We start from the raw sequence: 22,173 nt of genomic DNA, 5'->3' as shown, positions 1-22,173 counted from the left end.
TTGTGGAGCTTGTAGATCTGAACTGAGGGAACCACTGTGTTGAACGCTGAGCTGTAATCAATAAGCAGCAAACTAACATAGGTATTGCTGCTGCCTAGGTGATCCAGGCAGAGTGGAGAGCCAGTAAGATTGAATCCTAATAGAGATAGTGTGATTATAACGGAAGGGTCATCCTAAAACTAAGAAGAATCTTTTGATCTATTCCACACAGTTTTCTAAAGTAAAGATAAGATGTAAATTTTCCATATAGAATCTATCTCAAAAAAGGAGAATGGGATGAGATGATAATATTTTTAAACTGCTTCTTTGAGAAATTAGTGAGATGTGTTCTCACATATGATGCTATTTAAATGTTATGAAATTGAGGTAGATTAGTCGTATTTTACCAGGACTGCTTGTGATCTTTATTATTTATTTATTTTGGGGGGTACAGCATGGAATAGGCCCTTCTGGCCCTTCAAGTTGTGCTGCCCAGCAACCCCCCGATTTAATCTTAGCCTAATCGCAGGACAATTTATAATGACCAATTAACCTACCAAATGGTATGTCTTTGGACTGTGGGAGGCATCCTAAGCACCCGGAGGAAATCCACACATTTATAGGGAGAACATACAAATTCCTTACAGGCAGCAGCGGGACTACAACTGCATCGTTAATCCTTAACAACTTCAGCTCTGAGGTGTTGCAAATGAATTCAGCCCACGTGAGGTGTGGCAGGGTTTGAGTTTCACTCTAAATTAGTGAGTTAGGTCACACATTGTATCTGTGCCACACTAAAGTAGGAGGCTTCCTTCAACAAGATATTTAAACGTATTTCACACAACATTTCACTTCACCATTTCATTCTGTGGGAGATCAGATTTTCTGCAACATATCATCCAAATTGTACAAGCTAAACTGACTGTATTACAATGATTCTTCATTTTGAATTATCTGCAGTCATTAATGAGGCGCATCTCATAAGAATGGCGCAGATCATGATGTGCTCCATTTGTTTTCTTTTCCTGGATACTTCAAATCAAATTAAGTTTGCACCATTGATTGCTGTCGGTGGGAGACGATAATTGTGTCTTATTAACAAAAGGTGTGACTTGCATCATAAAGAATGTTCTGGTGAACTTTGTACCTCAGTCAGCAATGAGATTCCAGGATTGATAAATGGAAAAGAAACTGAGATGGAATGAAGAGAGTGAAAGAAGCTCTGGTTTACCAAACAAGAAAACAAATTTTAATCTATGTTTTTAATCTCTGAGAATTACAGTTTTCCCATTTTCATCCTAGAGTATTTCAGATAGACTTATTTGTTGTCTCCTGTCCTGTACTCACTGGAGATCAGAAGGATGAGGGGGTCCTGGACAGAATGGACGTGGAGAGGATATTTTGGTCAAGATGGCGCCAAGTTACAGTCTCTTTCAAGGTTATGGAATAGCCTTAGTCATTTTTTTTTCATTTCATAGAGTTGGTTTCGGGGAATAGAGGATAATTAGAGGTCAGGTTAGGAATTAGGGACAGGGATATGATGTGTTAGAAGTTTGGCTGGAATCTACACCTCCACTCCACACTCTGCCTTTGAAGGACATCTATGGACAATTATCAGGCTAGGAAGTAGTGTGGAAGCAGACAAGCAAGGAGGAGGACTGGTGCATCCTCCCCATGTAAGCAAGTCCCCGCAAGATCATGCAGGAGATGCAAGGGCTGATAACCTCCAGGTACGTGGGTCAACGAGCTCGGAGTTCGAGGCTTGGTGTTCAGAGTCCTGTCACTGGTAAGTCCAGAGTTCAAGGCCAGGAATTCGGTGTCCCATCATTGGCGAGTCCTAGGGTGAATACCAAAGATAGAAACCTGAAGATCCATTGAAAGTCAGGAAGTCGAGGCCCAATAGTTGAAGCCTTGGGTCTGCAAGTGTGCAAGAACACTGGGGAAGTCAGAGGCTGATGTCTGTGAGTCTGCATGTCCAATGGAGCCTGGAGGCCTGGCCTATGCAGGGGTCGGAGGATAGTTTCTGAGTGGATGGGTAGGTGGATGGGATGGAGGAAAGCTGCTCATTTCGCTGTTATTGTTCTGTTGGAGTTATTCCACTAAACATTGTGGGTGTGCCATGTTGGTGCTAGGATGCATAGTGACGCTTGCAGGCTGTTCCTGGCATATCATAGAAACATAGAACACCTACAGCACAATGCAGGCCCTTCGGCCCACAAAGCTGTGCCAAACATGTCCTCACCTTAGAAATTACCCAGGGTTACCAATAGACCTCCAGGAGTCCAGGAGTCTCTTAAAAGATTCTATCGTGTCCGCCTCCGCCACCGCAACCGGCAGCCCATTCCACGCACTCACCACTCTCTGTGTAAAAAACTTACACCTGACATCTCCTCTCTATCTACTTCCAAGCACCTTAAAACTATGCCCTCTCGTACTAGCCACTTCAGCCCTGGGAAAAAGCCTCTGATTATCCACACAATGAATGCCTCTCATCATCTTAAACACCTCTATCAGGTCATCTCTCATCTTCCGCCGCTCCAAGGAAAAAAGGCCGTGTTCACTCAACCTATTCTCATAAGGCATGCTCCCCAATCCAGGCAACATACTTGAAAATCTCCTCTGTACCCTTTCTGTGGTTTCCATATCCTTCCTGTAGTGAGGCAACCAGAATTGAGCACAGTACTCCAAGTGGGGTCTGACCAGGTTCCCATATTGCTGCAACATTACCTCTCCGCTCTTAAACTCAATCCCATGATTGATGAAGGCCAAAGCATCATATGCCTTCTTAACCATAGAGTCAACCTGCATAGCAGCTTTGAGTGTCCTATGGACTCATACCCCAAGATTCCTCTGAACCTCCACACTGCCAAGATTCTTACCATTAATACAATATTCTGTCATCATATCTGACCTACCAAAATGAACCACCTCACGCTTATCTGGGTTGAACTCCATCTGCCACTTCTCAGCCTACTTTTGCATCCTATCAATGTCCCACTGTAACCTTTGACAGCCCTCCACACTATCCACAACACCCCCAACCTTTGTGTCATCAGCCTATTTACTAACCCATCCCTCCACTTCTTTATCCAGGTAATTTATAAAAATCACGAAGAGTAGGGGTCCCAGAACAGATCCCTGAGGCACACCACCGGCCACTGACCTCCATGCAGAATATGACCCATCTACAACCACTCTTTGCCTTCTGTGGGCAAGCCAGTTCTGGATCCATAAAGCAATGTCATTTTTGGATCCCATGCCTCCTTACTTTCTCAATAAACCTTGCATGGGGTAGCTTGTCAAGTGCCCTGCAGAAATCCATATACATTACATCTATTGCTCTACCTTCATCAATGTGTTTAGTCACAACCTCAAAAAATTCAATCAGGCTCGTAAGGCACGACCTGCCTTTCACAAAGCCATGCTGACTATTCCTAATCACATTATGCCTCTTCAAATGTTCACAAATCCTGCCTCTCAGGATCTTCTCCATCAAATTACCAACCACTGAAGTAAGACTCATTGGTCTATAATTTCCTGGGCTATCTCTACTCCCTTTCTTGGATAATGGAACAATATCCACAACCCTCCAATGCTCCGGAACCTCTCCAGTCCCCATCCATGATGCAAAGATCATCACCAGAGGCTCAGCAATCTCCTCCCTCGCCTCCCACAGTAGCCTGGGGCACATCTCGTCTGGTCCCAGTGACTTATCCAACTTGATGCTTTCCAAAAGCTCCAGCACATCCTCTTCCTTAATATCTACATGCTCAAGCTTTTCAGTCCGCTCTAAGTGATCCCTTACACTGTGTTGGTTGTTAACACAAATGATGCTTTTCACTGTATATTTCAACACACGTGATAAATAAATGAATTTGAATCTGATTTCTAAAGTGGGAGAGTCTAGGATCTGCATGTAGAACCCCAGGGCTGTTAACTAAAACTCTCAAACTGAAAGCTAATGCTGACATTATGGCTCTGAAGCAGTAACTTAATTCTAAATAAATACTGCTCCTTATTCAATATTCTTCTTTCCCAGAGCAAGGACAAAAGTAAACAGGGAGTATTGCTCTATGCTGTGCTTTTTGTCAAGATTTGACAAGACTGAAATAAGAGGAAGGGAGTTAAATACAACTGCAATGAAACACTAATTGACTGGAACATGCATACTCACAAGAATGATTGCCAACCCCTTTCAGAAGTCTGCCTGTGAGGGTGCCCAGACTCCACACCAGAGTCCGTGGTTGTGACAAGGCCCCACTCCCTAGGCATGTGGGAGAGGCACCAGAGACCTGTGCCTGCTGCAAGTTCTGGGTGAGGGACTTGTCCAGCATGTCGTGCACCAGAACCTAAGAACATTCCTCAGGGCCGTACCCCTCTCAATCTATGAGATACTGGACCCTGCCCCACACCTGGTGAGATGCCAGGATGCTCCACACAGAATGGACCAGAGACCCATCTACCAAGTTGGAAGGAGAAGGAGAGGGTGACTGGAGCAACGAGGGTGGAAGTCACTGGATTGAACTGGGAAACGTGGAACACTGGGTGAATTTTCATCAATGATGGTATGGTCATTCTATCTGAGACTCTGTTGATATCTTTCTCCAATACAAATGGTCCCATGCAGAATGGGGCCAACTTGCAGCTCTCAGTTTTCAAAGATAGATCTCTAGATGCCAGCCAGACTTCAACTCCAGGCTTAAGCGGCCATACCCGTAAGCGGAGCTGGTCAGCCTGTTGCTTCTGAGGGCAAAGCACTGAAGCCCTGGCCTGGCTCCACATACGCTTGTAGCTTTGGACCAACAGTTCAGCTGCAGGAACTTCCATATCAGTTCTCTTGCTCAGGGGAGAGTGGGGACTGGAATGAGGTTATTGTGGGTATTCTCTGTCCCCCTCCAGTTGGGGTTGGAAGAGACAAGGCAATGCAGTGTTGTCTCCAGCTTCTGATGCATTCTTTCAGTCTGGCTGTTAGAGTGGGTGTGGAAACCTGACAAGAGGCTGGCTGGGGATCCCACAAGCAAACAGAAAACCTTCCAGAAGTGGAACATAAGCTGTGTCCTCAATCAGACTCTATGTCCTGAGGGAAGCTGTGCAGCCTGAACACATGCTGAACCATGAGATTGACAGTGTTACAAGCCAATGGAGGCTTGGAGAGAGCAATGAAATGGGCAGATTTGGAGAACCAATTCACAACTACCAGCATGATTATCCTCATCATTATGTGCTGTATGACGTAGATGATCGTGGTCTCATGACCATGACTGTCCTTGGCAATTTTTTCTACAGAAGTGGTTTGCCATTGTCTTCTTTGAGCAGTGTCTTTACAAGACAGGTGACCCCAGCGATTATCAATACCCTTTCGAGATTGTCTGCCTAGTGTTAGTCATCCTATAACCAGGATTTGTGATACACACCAGCTGCTCATCCCACCACTCACCACCTGCTCCCATGGCTTCACCAGACCCTAATTGAGGAGCTAAGCAGGTACTTTACCTTGCCCAAGCATGACTTACAGGCTAGCAGAGGGAAGGACCACCTTACCCCTGATATGATATCTTGTTCTGGGCACAAGTGGTGCAGTGGTACAGGTAGAGAACAAGTCATGGACATTCTTGGACATAGATGGCCACCAACATCATCTCTTTATAAATTCCAGGGTCCATTGAATTCCTGTATGGCCAACCAGATGGGAAGAGTGACCCTGCTTCCACACTCTGATAGCACACAGTGGCAGGAACAAACAGCTGGTTGGGAGATTCCCCCCCCCCAGGCCTGGATCAGACTACTGGGCAGCTCTCACATTTGCCTCTATTCCCCAAGTCACTGGAGCAGCAATGCACAAGCAAGAAAGAACAGATTCTCGATTGGTGTTTTCCTCAGAGATTGTCAAGCTGGCAGGAGGAATATCATCCCTGGTATACTTGCTGCCAGGAAAGTAGGTGAGGGTGAAATTAAACTGGGTGAAGAAAAAAACTTGATAATTTATTACACCCTCTCAGAAATCCCATTGTAATAGTAACCCCCTGCTTGTTGGAGAAATTGTGGAAATCAAAATGCAAGCTATTATCATATTTTCTGGGAATGCCCCATTATCAAAGACTATTGGAGTGGGATACATAATGCCCTACAACAGCGGTCCCCAACCACCGGGCCGCAAGGCATGTGCTACCGGGCCGCAAGGAAATGATATGATTTGGCGATATGAGCTGCACCTTTCCTCATTCCCTGTCATACCCACTGTTGAGCCATTACGCATGCGAGGTCATTACCCGTGCGTCATCCATGTCAGCGCGGGAAGGAGATCAACTCCTCGAGCTTGCAAATGACGGCGGGCTGAAACGTATGTTTGACATAACATCTCTGCGGGCATTCTGGATCAAAGTCAAGGATAAATGTCCTGAGGTAGCCACGAAAGCACTGAAAACGTTGCTTCCATTTCCAACATTTTTCTGCGAAGCGGAGTTTTCTGCAACGAATGCAATGAAAACTAAATTGCAAAATAGACTGGACATAAGGAACCCCCTTCGAGTATTGCTGTCCCCCATCACCCCTCATTAGGACCGTCTTGTTGCAGGGAAACAAGCCCAGGGCTCCCACTAATTCAGCGATATTGGTGTGTTGCAATGATTTTATATGTTCATACGGGGAAAATATGTGCTGAGTGTTTAATATCCAAACGTTACTTAAAATGTTATGATGCTATTAACTTACTTATATAACCATGTAACAATTATAGCACAGAAGCAGGCCATCTCAGACCTTCTAGTCCGTGCCGAACGCTACTCTCACTTAGTCTCACTGACCTGCACTTAACCCATAACCCTCCATTCCTTTCCTGTCCATATACCTGTCCAATTTTTGTTTAAATGATAATGTCGAACCTGATTCTGCCACTTCTACTGGAAGTTCGTTCAACACTTACTTCAAGCTCCCCTGTCCTCCACTGATAATTGACTTATTACTATGTTCATGCGAGGAAAACGTGTGCTGTGTGTTTAATATTAAATTCGTTAGATAATCCCTTTTAGAAATGAAATTGAGTGTATTAGCCACTTATCACCTATATTCCAGTTGTGATTAACATTCCCCCACCCAAACAGGATCGCCAAAAACGATTAGCAGGATAAAAAATCAGCAGCTACACACATGCGCACTGGTGCCCGCGCAACGCTTCATGGTCATTGTAGTCTTTTCTGGTTAAACACAACTTATTTGACTGTTACACACACCAAAGTTGCTGGTGAATGCAGCAGGCCAGGCAGCATCTCTAGGAAGAGGTACAGTCGACGTTTCGGGCCGAGACCCTACATCAGGACTAACTGAAGGAAGAGTTAGTAAGAGATTTGAAAGTGGGAGGGGGAAGGGGAGATCCAAAATGATAGGAGAAGACAGGAGGGGGAGGGATGGAGCCAAGAGCTGGACAGGTGATTGGCAAAAGGGATATGAGAGGATCATGGGACAGCAGGCCTAGAGAGAAGGAAAAGGGGGAGGGGGGAAAAAACCCAGAGGATGGGCAAGGGGTATAGTCAGAGGGACAGAGGGAGAAAAAGGAGAGAGAGAGAAAGAAAGTGTATATATAAATAAATAATGGATGGGGTACAAGGGGGAGTTGGGGCATAAGCGGAAGTTAGAGAAGTCAATGTTCATGCCATCAAGTTGGAGGCGTGTTTGCGTTATTTGACTGCTACTCTTGTCCGTTGGCAACCCTACCCACCCCCACCCACCCCCCCCCCACCCCCACTGGTCGGCTGGGCCGCAAGAATATTGTCAATATTAAAACGGTCCGCAATGCAAAAAAGGTTGGGGACCCCTGCCCTACAAGACATCTTTAAATGTGAAATACCCTTAGAGAGTAAGACCATATGTTTTGGGTATATACCTCAAGAATGGTTGAAAAGTGATAAATATTTAATGAATGTACTGCTGGTGGCTGGTAAAAAGACCCTTACCAAGAAATAGTTATCACAGGAGAGCCCAACTTTAAATGTATGGGTGGAAATTACAATGGACATTTACAAAAGGAGAAGATAACAGCATCTGTTAATCATAAGTTGGAACAACTTTATTCATACTGGAAAAAATGGTTTAACTACGTAACACCTTATAGGCCTGATTTTGTTCTCACAAGTCAATGAATATGTTGTAAAAAAAAATCACTCCCTACTCTGTACATAGTTTTCTTCTTTCGATTGTTCTTTCTTTCCTCTCCTTTCTATAAGTGTATACCTCAGATAAATATTATGTGTAGATTTATGACAAATATGATTATATGATATATATGTACAGTATCTGAAATACATCTTGTGGAAATGTTTGTTTGATGATGAAATTCAATAAAAAATAAATTACAAGAAAAATCTGGATGAAGAACAGAGCCCAACAGGCTTGACAGGAGTTGAGTCTCTTGGCATCCTGAACGTAGGAGTGGCTCTTGTGCTCTGTCCATGAAGGAGTGCTCCCCTCCAACTAGCATTGCCATTGTTCCAGGGCCCCCTTGACAGCCTACAGTTCTTGGTTCCTGACATTGTAGTTACAATTAGCAGGAGCTAAGCAACAGGCAAGAAAAGCACTAGTGTGCAGACAATTATCCACAGAAGAGCACTGGAAGAGTAGAGCTCCATTGCCAACATCTGATGCATTAAACTCAACAATGACTGGATGGGACGAGTCTGGACGTTGCAGCACCGAAACAGTGGCAAAGCATTTCTTTAGTTCTGAGAATGCTTGGTCTGCTTCATTTGTCCATAGGAATCCTGTAGAGGTCGTTGTGGTGGGTGAACTCTTGCGGGCTGCGGTGGAACTTAACTTTCTGATAAAAGTTTGCAAATCCCATGAAGCGCCTCTCTTGTTTGACCGTGGATGGTTTGTGACTGCCTGAACTTAACCATATGAGGATGGAAGGGGTGAGGATGCAGCCCAAGAATGACACCTGTTCTTTGTAGAACTCACACTTTTCTGGCTTCATATAAAGATTGTTCTCGGAGAACATGAACATGCCTGACATATTCCTGGCGAGAGTGGATATAGATCAGAATGTGGTCCAAATACACAAAAACGAACTGATTTAGCATGTCCTGGAGCACATTGTTGACTAGGACTTGAAAAACAGCAGGACCATTGGCCAGACCAAAAAGCATCAGGAGCTACTCATAGTGGCCAGTGGAGGTGTTGAATGCCATCTTCCACTCACCCCCTTCTCGGATGTGAACCAGGTTGTAAGCATTGCGCAGATCTAGCTTGAGAATATGATTGCTCCTTGGAGATGTTCAAATGCAGAGGTAAGCAGGGGAAGAGCGTAGTGGTGATTCACTCTGATGTTGTAGAGGGAACGGTCATCAATGCAGGGACCTTCTTGCTCACAAAAAGAAAGGCTGCCCCTGATGGCAAGGCTTATAGAAGGATAAATCCTAAGGTAAATGCTTCCTTGTGTATTCTTCTATGACTAAAGTTTCAGAACAAAAGAGGGAAAAGTGCCGGCCCTGGGTAAGAGGTCAATGGCACAGTTGTATGGCTGATGTGGAGGCAGGAAGGTGGCCTTCTCTTCCTGAAGACCTCAAGAATATTAGCATATTCAGTCCAATCACCAGACATGTCTGCACTAACAGTTGGTACTGGAAGGGATATGCTGACCAAGGCTTGAGCTGGATCCAGACAAGTGGACTGACATGCTGGTCTTGGAACACCTGTAGGGACCAATCAATCCATGGGTTATGTCAAGATTGACAGGGAAAGCAAAGCACCTGCAGTGAATCAACAAGATAGAAGGAGAGCTGTTCCCTATGGTTGCCTTTTAGTGCAAGTTGGAGGGGTTCTGTGGAAAAGTTCCAGAGGCCGAACATCCAGACCCTTGACCTCGGTATTCTCTCTCATTAGTCAATACTCTCCATCTTTGAGCCAGAGAGGTATGCATGAGAGCCTCAGAGACAATAAATGCCTGAAGTTAATGGGTCAGGGACTCACATGACAAGGAACCTGAGAGCATTACACAATTAGTAGAAGATGCTGGGAGTGGGACTGTCCTGGCTAAAGGCTGCTGTCACTGCTGAAAAACGGCAGTGAGAGCTGATCCTGGCGGTCAGCAGTGAGTAGATACCGTGGAGTGGAGTTTTACTGGCTTCCACCTGAATCTAGCAGTCTGTGGTGAGTTGCTGAACTGGTGCTTCAAATGCTGACACCTGTTTCCTGTTTGTACTGCTCTTCCAGTCTAAAACAATGGTTGCACTCTGTGAGTCATTCTTGCCAACCCATACTCCACTGACCTTGACTTTCAGTTTTAGACGGGGCTTGCTGCTCCGCGAGTAGTATTGCACCACATGATTCACATCTGCCAACCCAGCCTCTACTGACTTCAATTTCTGTACTACCCGCCCAACAAAATTCATGCTGAGGTCAGCTGTTCTCTCTCTGCTGGGTCTATTTTAGTTGGTAAAATGTTGCTGACAAAAGTGTGTGGTTATGCAGAGTGAAGAGACACTCAAGTGAGTGAACAGTTCACTGACTTTAATAAGAACTGCGCGCTATTAAAAGAAAAACAAAGTACACTAGGTCACCAGGGCTGTTAACTAAAACTTTCAAACTGAAAACACTGACACTGTGGCTCAGAAGTAGTAACTCAATTCCAAATAAATTATGTCTTTAATCTAAGCAGTAGTCAGAATCAGAATCAAGTTTAATATCACTGGCATATGTAATGAAAGGTGTCATTTTGCAGCAGCAGTACATTGTAATACATAAATAATAAAAACTATAACTTATAATTAGGTCATGTAAAGAAAGAAAATTAAAGTAGATATGCAGTGCAAAAAAAGTGCTGAGGCAGTGCTCATGGGTTCATTGTTCATTCAGAAACCTGATGACAGAGGGGAAGGAGCTCTTTGTGAAATGTTGTGTGTGTGTCTTCAGGCTCCTATACCTCCTCCTTGATGGTAACAACAAGAAGAGGGCATGTCCTGGGTGATGGGAGTCCTTAATGCTGGATGTTGCCTTTTGAAGATGGAACATAGAAAAGTACAGCACAGGAACAGGTTATTTGGCCCACAATGTTGTGCAGAACCAGCTAAAAAGCAAATCAAAAACACCCAAACACTAATCCCTCCCACCTACACCATGTCCATATCCATCCATCTGCCTTACATCCATGTGCCTATCCAAATGTCTCTTAAAAGTCTCCAATGTATTTCTCCCTACCACCACAGCAGGCAGTGCATTCCAGGCATCCACCACTCTCTGAGTAATAAACTTAACCATCATATCCCCCCCTTCAACCTACCCACTCTCATACTCAATGCATGCCCTCTGGTAGTGGATATTTCAACCATGGGAAACAGATACTCTCTGTCCACTCTATCTATGCCTCTCATAAGCTTGTAAACCTTTATTAGATCTCCCCTCAGCCTTCAGTGCTCTAGATAAAACAACCCAAGTTTATCCAGCCTCTTCTGATAGCACATGCTCTCTAAACCAGGCACATCTCTTCTGCACCCTCTCCAGAATTTCAACGTCCTTCCTCTCGCAAAACACACAAAATGCTGGAGGAACTCAGCAGGTCAGCATATATGGAAATTAATAAACAGTCAGCGTTTCGAGCCGAGACCCTTCATCAGGAACATTCTTCCTATAGTGGGGTGACCAGAACTGTACACAGTACTCCAGATGTGGCCTAACCAGAGTTTTATAAAGTTGCAACATAATTTCCTGACTTCTGAAATCAATACCTCAATGAATAAAAGCAAACATTTCATAAGCCATCTTAACCACATTATTGACCTGTGTAGCCACTTTCAAGAAATTATGAACTTAGATCCCAAGGTCTCTCCTTTCAGCAACACTGTTGAAGGCCTTGCCCTTAACAGTGTACTGTCTCCTTGCATTTGCCCTACGAAGATGCAACACCTCTCATCTATCAGTGTTAAACTCCATCTGCCGTTTCTCAGCCCATATCTGCAACTGATCTATACTTTGCTGTATGCTTTGCCAGTTTCCTACACTATTTACAACTCCACCAATCTTGGCATAATCCACAAATTTACTAACCCACCCAACTACATTTTCATCCAGGTCATTTATAAACATCAGAAACAGCAGAGCTCCCAGCACAGATCCCTGTGGAACTCCACTAATTACAGACCTCCAGCTCAAATAAGATCCTTTGACCACGACCTATGTGTAAGCCAGTTCTAAATCTAAACAGTCAATTCACCATGGACCCCATGTACCTTAATCTTCTGGATTAGACTCCCATGAGGGACTTTGTCAAACACCTTACTAAAATCCATGTCGACAACATCCACTGCCCTACCCTCATCAATCTCTTGTAGCATCTTGACAAAAAAACTCAATTAAGTTGGCAAGGCATGATCTGCCACACACAAAGCCATGCTGGCTCTCCCTAATCAGGACATGGGTTTCCAAATGCTCATATATTCTATTCCCAAGATTTTTCTCCAGCAAGTTACATACAAATGGCGTGAGACTCATTGGTCCATAATTCCCAAGATTTTCCTTTGACCCTTTCTTAAGTAGAGGTGCAACATTAGGCACTCACCAGTCCTCCGGGACCTCGCCTGTGGCTAGAGAGGACATAAAGATATTGGTCAAGGGCCCAGCAATCTCGTCTCTTGCTTCCTTCAATAACCTGGGGCAGATCTCATCAGGCCCTGGGGACATGCATATTAATCTCATTAGCAGGCCCAACACATCCTCTTCTTTGACCTCTAAATGCCCTAACATATTTATACACTCAGCACTGATCTCCTGGTCCTCCATATCCCTTTCCTTGTTAAACACTGAAGCAAAGTACTCACTAAGAACCTCATTTACATTCTCTGCATCCAAGCAAATGTTCCTCCCCTTATCACTGAGTGATCCCCCTCTCTCCCTAGTTATCTGCTTGCTCTTGGAAATGCCTTGGGATTCACCTTATTCCTGCTTGCCAAGGACTTTTCATGGTCCCTCCTGGCTTTCCTTATTCCCTCCTTTATTTTTTTTTCTGGCTTCTCTATACTCCTCAGATGTCCTGGATGCTGAGGACACTGTTCATGATGGAGCAGGCCAGGTTCACAACTTTCTGCAGCTTTTTTTTTTATCCTGTGCAGTGGCCCCTCCATACCAGCTGGTGATTCAACTAATTAGAAAGCCCTCCTCGGTACATCTGTAGGAGTGTGTGAGCGTCTTGGGTGACATACCAACTCTCCTCAAACTCCGAATGAAGTATAGCCCCTGACATTAATTGCATCAATACATTGGGCCCAGGATAGATCCTCAGAGATTTTGGCACTCGTGAACTTGCAACTGCTCACTCTTCTGATCCATTGATGAGGATTGGTATGTTCTCCCTTAACTTGGCATTCCTGAAGTTCACAATTAAGTCCATGGTCTTACTGAATTTGAGTGCAAGGTTGTTGTTGAGACACCACTCAACCTGTTGATTGATCTCACTGCTGTATGCCTCCTTCGTCACCATCTGTAATTCTGACAATAGTTGTGCCATCAGCTAATCTATAGATGCCTAGCCGCTCAACGGTGGATGTAGAGAGGGTAGAGCAGGATGCTAATCTCACATTCTTGAGGTGTGCCAGTGTTGATTGCATACTCATGAATGGGATTGCCGATCCCATTCAGCAGCCTACTTGTAAAATTGCCCAGACTCCACGGCAGAGGCTATCGTTGTGACAGTACTTGCCTGAGAATCACGGTCACTGAAGGGCACATCACTGAGGATGACAAGGATTCACAGAGTCATAGAGTAACGGCAAGGAGACACACTGTTTGGCCCACCATGTGATCTCCATAAATCCAATTTTCCTCCACTTTGTGAAGAAGAGCTACTGTCTCATTTAGAACACAGAGCATAGAACAGTACAGGCACTTCAACTCATGATGTGGTACTAATATACAGAAAATCTACTCCATGATGAGTCTAACCCTTCCCTCCTACACAGCCCATAACCCTCCTACATCCATGTGCCAAAGAGTCTCTTAAACATCCCTATTGTATCAGCCTCTACAGACAGTGCATTCCAGGCACTTACCGCTCTCTGATTGGCTACATCACCATCTGGTATGGCAGAGCTTCTGCACAAGATCGAAATAGGTTGCAGAAACGTATAAAATTAATCAGCTCCATCTTGGGTACTAGTCCCTGTAGTATCTAAGGCATCTTCAAGAAGCGAAGCCCAAGGAAGGTGACGTCCATCATTAAGGACCACCCAGGAAATGCCCTCTTCACACTGTTACCACCGGGAAGGAGGTACAGAAGCCTGAAGGCACACACTCTGTGATTCAGGAACAGCATCTTCCCCTCTGCCATACAATTTCTAAATGGACATTAAACCCATGAGCACTACCTCACCACTCTTTTATTTCTGTTTTTTTTTGTACTACTTATTTTAACTTAACTATTTAATACTTAACGTAACTCAGTTATTTCTCTATATTCATCATGTACTTCATTGTACTGCTGCAGTAAAGTTAACAAATTTCACAACATAGGCTGCCGATATTAAATTTAATTCTGTGTGAGAAAAAAAATTACCTGATATCTTTCCTAGTAGAATTATTTTCATTGAAATTATTGTCAATGACTGAAAAGTTGGAAGATCATTCTTATTGGAATCATCATTACATGGAGTTTATGACTGAGAATACTTATTAGTATAAATCTTTCATTGGTGATCTCCAATAAAGTAAATTAATGTGTGTCTACATTAATTTCATTGGGAATTTCTATCATTAAACACCCCAACAACAGATATGTTATCACTGAGAATTTTATTTATTTACTTATTGGGAGTGTTGGATTGATGAATTGATATTTATTCTTATTTAGGAAAATCCTGAATTTATCATAGAAAATTCCAGGATACGGGACCGGCTACACGAGCAGATGAAATCCCAACTCTAGTACTGAGAATCCGTGTCTTAGTATTGTTTGTGCCTCAAACCAAGCAGGTCCAGCAGTTACAATGCAGGAGTCTACAAAGAAAGAAAAAAATTTTACAACTATGTCTTTATTTAGAAATACAACACAGTAACAGGCACTTGCAGCCCAAAAACCCCACATTGTCCAATTACACCCATGTGACCAGTTAACTCACTAACCCATATGGCTTTTGAACGTGGGAGGAAATCGGATCAACAGAGGAAACAGAGGGAAGTCCAAAACGAGGGGTCACAGTTTGAGGATAAAGGGGAAGCCTTTTAGGACCGAGATTAGGAAAAACCTCTTCACACAGAGAGTGGTGAATCTGTGGAATTCTCTGCCACAGGAAACAGTTGAGGCCAGTTCATTGGCTATATTTAAGAGAGAGTTAGATATGGCCCTTGTGGCTAAAGGGATGGGGGGTATGGAGGGAAGGCTGATACAGGGTTCTGAGTTGGATGATCAGCCATGATCGTACTGAATGTTGGTGCAGGCTCGAAGGGCCGAATGGCCTACTCCTGCACCTATTTTCTATGTTTCTATGTTTCTATTAAACACTCGCGGTCATGGGAGAAAATATAAGCTCATTGCAGCTAACACAAAGGTTGGTGGTGTGGTGGATAGTGTAGAAGGTTATCATAGGTTACGACGGGGCATTGACAAGATGAAGAGCTGGGCTGAGAAGTAGCAGATGGAGTTCAATTCAGAAAAGTCTGAATCACTGTCAGAATTAGAATCAGGCTTATTATCAATGACAATGTGCTGTTTTGTGGCATGGGTACAGTGCAATACATAATAATAATAACATATTTCTATAAGTTACAATAAGAAATATAAAAAATAATAATTTGTTGCAAAAGAGAGCAAAATACTGAGGTAGAGCTCATGAGTACGTGGAAGAAGAAGAAGACGAAGAAGAAAGCCCTTAACTTCGAATGGGGTCATCAGGATGCCATCATGTCGGCATTTTTTTAGCAGACTTTCTTATTTTTTACAAGGCCGAGTTGCTAGCTAGATGCTCAACCCGGCACAGATGGAAAGCATGCAAGGGAGTTGGCTGGATTCGAACTCGGGAGCCTTCGCTCCAAAGTCTGGCGCTGATGACACTACGCCACCAGCCAGCTATGAGTACATGGGCCATCCAGAAATTGATGGCGGAGGAGAAGAAGCAGCTCCTAAAAGGTTGACTGTATGTTTTCATGCTCCTGTACCTCTTCCCTGAGGGTAGTAATGGGAAGAGGGCAAGTCCTGCATGGTGAGGATAGTTATTGATGGATGCTGCCTTTTCAAGGCATCATGGTTTGAAAGTTTCCTTGAATACTTGGACATGATGGAGCTGTTTGAGTTTACAACCCTCTGCAACTTTTTCCAAATCTATGCATTGGCACCTCCATACCAGATGGTGATGCAACCCAATCTGAATACTCTCCATGGTACATCTGTAATAATTTCCAAGAGTCTTTTGTGACATACCAAATCTCCTCAAGCTCCTGATTAAGTATACTCTGCTGATGTGCCTTCTTCATAATTACATCAATATATTAGGCCTAGGAAAGATCCTCAGAGATGTTGAAGAACTTGAAGCTGCTCACCAATTCCACTGATGAGAAGTGGAGTGTGTTCTCTTGTCTTCCCCTTCCTGACGTCTACAATCAATTCCTTCGTCTTACTGACTTTGATTGCAAGGTTATTGTTGCAACACCACTCAACCAGTGATCTTTCTCAAGCCCATATGCTTCCTGATCACCAGCTCAGGTTCTGCCAACAACAGTTACGTCAACAGTGAATTTAAAAATGGCACCTGAGCTGCGCTGAGCCACAAAGTCATTGGTGAAGAGAGAGTAAAGCAGCCAGCTGAGGTGTGTCTGCATTGAATGTCAACAAGGAGGAGATGTTATTTCCAATCTGCACTGACTGCTGTCTCCCGATGAGGAGGTCAGGGATCTAATTGCAGACGGAGGTACAGAGGCCCAGGTTTTGAAGCTCATTGATTAGTACCGAGGGGATAATGGTGATGAACTTTCAGCTAGAATCAATAAACAGTGGGCTGATGAAGATACTTCTGTTGTCTAGGTGGGTCAAGGCCAAATGGAGAACCAGTGAGATTCCATCCACTGTAGACCACCGAAATTCAAAAATCAGAGGTGCAGAGGGACTTGGGAATCCTTATGCAAGATTACCTAAAAGTTAACTTGCAGGTTGAGTCAGTGGTAAGAAAGGAAATGCACTATTAGCATTCAGTTCGAGAGAAATAGAATATAAGAACAAGGATGTAATGTTGAGGCTTTAAAAGGCATTGGAGTATTGTGAGCAATTTAGGGCCACTTATTGAAGAAAAGATGAGCTGCATTAGAGGTGGTCCAGAGGATGTTCATGAGAATGATTCACAAGGGGGCAAAATCAAAAAGGGTTATGAATGCAGGACTGAAGCTGCTATATTTGAATGCACACAGTATACGAAATAAGGTAGTTGATCTTGCAGAACAGTTAGAGATTGAGAAGCATCATGTTCTGGGAATTACTGAGCCATGACTAAAAGAAGATTACAGTTGAAGGCTTAACATCCTGGCATACCAATTGTATGGAAGCAACAGGCAGATAGGCAGAGGGGGTTCTGTGTAAAAAAATGAAACCAAGTCAAAGATGTGGAATATGAATTGCAGTGGGATATGGAAAAGGCTTGTTATGATAGTCCTGGGGGATTTCAATATGCAGGTTGATAGAGAAAATCAGGTTGGTAGTGGATCCCAAGAGGGGGAGTTTGTAGAATGTCTATGAAATGACCTTTTAACACAACTTGAGGATCAGCCCACTAGGGGAAAGGCAAGCAACACACATAAAAGTTGCTGGTGAATGCAGCAGGCCAGGCAGCATCTCTAGGAAGAGGTACAGTCGACGTTTCGGGCCAAGACCCTTCGTCAGGACTGACTGAAAGAAGAGCTAGTAAGAGATTTGAAAGTGGGAGGGGGAGGGGGAGATCTGAAATGAGAGGAGAAGACAGGAGGGGGAGGGATGGAGCCAAGAGCTGGACAGTTGATTGGCAAACGGGATATGAGAAGATCATGGGACAGGAGGCCTAGGGAGAAAATAAAGTGGGGGGAACCAGAGGATGAGCAAGCAGTATAGTGAGGGAGACAGAGGGAGAAAAAGAAGAGAGAGAAAAAGAATGTGTGTCTATAAGTAAATAACGGATGGGGTACGAGGGGGAGGTGGGGCATTAGCGGAAGTTTGAGAAGACAATGTTCATGCCGTCAGATTGGAGGCTACCCAGACAGAATATAAGGTGTTGTTCCTCCAACCTGAGCGTGGCTTCATCTTTACAGTAGGGGAGGCCGTGGATAGACACGTCAGAATGGGAATGGGACGTGGAATGTGTGGCCGCTAGGAAAGGCAATTCAGGATTGGCAGCCGTGTAATGAAACAGATTTGATTAGAGAGCTTAAGGTAGATGAACCCTTAGGAGGCGCTGATCATAATATGATAGGATTCACCCCGCAGTTTGAGAGGGAAAAGATAAAGTCAGATGTATCATTATTTCAGTGGAGTAAAGGGAATTACAGAGGATTGAGAGAGGAGCTGGCTGAAGTTGATTGGAAAGGGACACCATCAGATTTGATGGAAGAACAGCAATGGCTGCACTTAGGGACAAATTGGAAGGCCCAAGATGGATACATCCCAAAGATGAAGAAGTACTCTAGAGGGAGGATGCAGCAACCATGGCTCATAAAGGAAGTCAAAGCAAAGGAGAGAGCATATAAAGAGCAAATCTCAGTGGGAAGTTAGAGGACTGGGAAACTTTTAAAAACCAGCCGAAGGCTACTATAAATGCCAATAGGAAAGAAAAGATCAAAAACTAAGCTAGCCAGTAGTATGAAAGAGGATATCTTAAGCTTTTTTCAATATACAAAGACTAGAAGAGAATTGAGAGTGCATATCGGACTCTGGAAAATTACACTGGAGAGGTAATAATGAGGTCAAAGATATGGCAGACAAACTTAATGAGTATTTTGTGTCAGTCTTCACTGTGAAAGACACACAAGCAGTATGCCAGAAATTCAAGAGTATCAGGGGGCAGGAGTGAGCGTAGTTGATACTACTAAGGAGAAGGTGCTCGGTAAGCTGAAAGGTCAGAAGGTAGATAAACCACCTGAACCACTTCGACTACACTCCAGAGGTCTGAAAGAGGTAAATGAAAAGAGGGAAGAGGTATTAATAATGATCCTTCAAGAATCACTGGATTCTCGAATGGTTCCAGAGGACTGGAAAATTGCAACTGTCAGTACACTATTTAAGAAGGGAGGAAGACAAAAGACAGGAAGTTATAGGCAATTAACCTGACTTCAGTGGTTGAGAAGATGTTGGAGTCTATTGTAAGGAATGAGGTTTTGCGGTACTTGGAGGCACAAAGTCAGCATGGTTTCCTTAAAGGGAAATCGTGCCTGACAAAGCTGTTAGAATTCTTTGAGGAAATAACAGGCATGATAGACAAAGTGAGTCAGTGGATGCTGTTTATCTTGACTTTCAAAAGGCCTTTGAGAAGGTGGCGCACATGAGGCTACTTAACAAGTGCCCATAATATTACAGGAAAGTTGCTAGTATGGATAGAAGATTGGCCATCTGGCAGGAGACAAACAGTGGGTATCAAAGGGGCATGTTCTGCATGGCTGCTAATGACCAGTGGTATTCCACAGCGGCCAGTATTGGGTCCGCATTTTTTCATGCTATCGATTTGGATGATGGAATTGATGGCTTTGTGGCCATGTTTTCAGAAGATACAAAAAAAGAATAAAGAATTTGACTATTTTCAAAATAGGGACAAAATTCAAAACTCAGAGGTGCAAAGTGACTTGGGAGTCCTTGTGCAGGATTCCCTAAAGGTTATCTTACAGGATGAGTCAATGGTAAGGGAGGCAAGTGCAATGATAGCATTCATTTGCGAGGTCTAGAGTATAAGAGAAATATCTGATGTTGAGGCTTCATAAGGCATTGGTCAGACCACACATGGAGTATTGTGAGCAGCTTTTGGCTCCCTGTCAAAGAAAGGATGTGCTAGCCTTGAAGATGGTCCAGAGGGAGTTCATGAGAATAATTCTGGGAATGAAAGGGTTAATGCATTTGGTGCATTTGATGGCTCTGTGACTGTACTCACTGGAGTTTAGAGAAATGAGGGAATATCCCCACCTTACATTGAAAGGCCTTCATAGAATGGATGTTTCCTATAGCAGGTGAGTCCAGAGGGCACAGCCACAGAAAAGAGGAAGTCCATTTAAAACACAGATGAGGAGCACTTCTTCAGCCAGAGGGTAGTGAATCTCTGGAATTCATTGTCTCAGATGGCTGTGGAGACCAAGTCATTGAATATACTTAAAGTGGAGATTGTTGGGTTCTTGATTAGCCAGGATGACAAAGGTTACTGGGAGAAGGCAGGATAATGGGGTTGAGAGGGATAATAAATCTACCATGATGGGATGGTGGAGTAGACTCAATGGACCAATTCTGATCCTATGTCTTCTGGAGTTATGGTCTTAAGTCAGCCATGATGAGATAGCAGAGCAACTCAATGGGTCAAATGGCCTAATTCTGCCCCTATGCCTTATGGTCTATTGCAGTGATAAGCAAATTTCTGTGGGTTCTCAACTTTGTTTAGGAGGAAGTTAATTCTAGTCATGACCAACCTTTCAAAGCATTTCATCAAAGTGCTACTGGACGATAGTTAATGAGGTAGATCACCATGCTCTTATTGAGCATTGGCATGATTGATGCCCTTTTGAAGCAGATGGGATTCTCTGGCTCAGGAGTGACAGATTGAAGATGTCTTTGAGCACTCTAGCCAGTTGTTTAGAATTGTTTTTCAGTAATGTGCCAGGTACACATTAGTGCCTGATGCCTTGCAAGAATACACCCTCTTAAAAATGTTCTGATGTCAGCCTCTGAGACAGATATCTCAGGGTCACTAGATGCTGCATAGATTCACACAGGTGTAGTTTTATTCTCATTTTCCAAGTGTGCATAAAAGGCACTGAGTTTATCTGCATGTGAAGCATTGCAGCCATTGATGATATTAAGTTTTGCTTTGCAGGAAGTAAATGCCTGCAAATACTACCATAGCTGACATGCATCCAGTTTCTTCTCTAACTTCAGTGGGAATCACACTTTATTGTTAAGACAGACTTCTGTAGGTTGTACCTGTTTTTCTTGTAGAGTTCTGGATCGCCGATCTTGAATCTACAAATCTAGCCCACAGCAGACTGTAAATCTCAGTGTTCATCCATGGTGTCCGGTCTAAGTATGTCCAGAATGTTCTCGAGGGCTCAAGCACATCCCCAAAGGCCTTGATGAAGTCATTGACAACTGTGGCATACTCATTCATGTGAAGATGAATCCCTGAATATGATCCTATCCACCAATTCAAAACAGTCTTGTAAGTGCTGCTCCACCTCCCTTGACCATACCTTCAAACCTCTCACCACTGGTGCCGTGACCCTCCATCTCTGCCTGTATGCAGGGAGTAGAAGTACAGTTTACGTGCAGACGTGGGATGGCACAGTAAGTGTTCTTATTGGCGGTGTAACAGTAGTCATCTGTGTTGGCTCATTTTGTTCCACCGGTGACATTTGGTGGTAGTTGCTTAGAGACCTCTTCAAGCTGGCCTTGTTGATGTCCCCCGCAATGATTGTAGAGGCATTAGGTGAGTTGTCTCGTAACTGCTGATCACAGTGCTCAGCTCCTCTAAGTGAAGTGATTCACCTTGGAAGCTCACACGTGAAGGCAGAATATAGGGTTAATGACCGGATTCGTAACAGTGTGGAGGAACAGAGTAATCTTGGGATTTGCATCCATAGGTCCCTCAGAGCTGCAGCATAAGTTGACAGGTTAGTAAACAAGGCGGATGATGTGTTGGCCTTCATTAGTTGAGGAATTGAGTTTGAGAGCCATGAGGTAACGTTGTAGCTCTATAAATCACTGGCTAGAAAAATCATAGAGTATGATGTTCAATTTGGTCGCCTCATAGATGTGAAGTGATAGGGTTTATGAGTATTTGGAAAATTATGCGGGTCAAGTTATTTCTTGCTAATTTGATTGAGGCTGATTGATGAAGGTAGGGATGTGGATGTTGGCTCCATGGATTTTAGTACGCCGTTTGACAAGGTCTCTCATGGGAGGTTCATCCAGAAGATTAAGATACACGTGACCAATGGTGAATTGGCTGCTTGGATTCAGAGCCCATAGAAGACAGGGAATAGCGGTCAGAGGGATTTATTCTAGCTGGATTT

This window comes from Mobula birostris, chromosome 2 (genome assembly GCF_030028105.1).
Source record: "Mobula birostris isolate sMobBir1 chromosome 2, sMobBir1.hap1, whole genome shotgun sequence".
NCBI classification, from domain to species: domain Eukaryota; kingdom Metazoa; phylum Chordata; class Chondrichthyes; order Myliobatiformes; family Myliobatidae; genus Mobula; species Mobula birostris.
Note: the sequence above shows the minus strand (reverse complement) of the source record.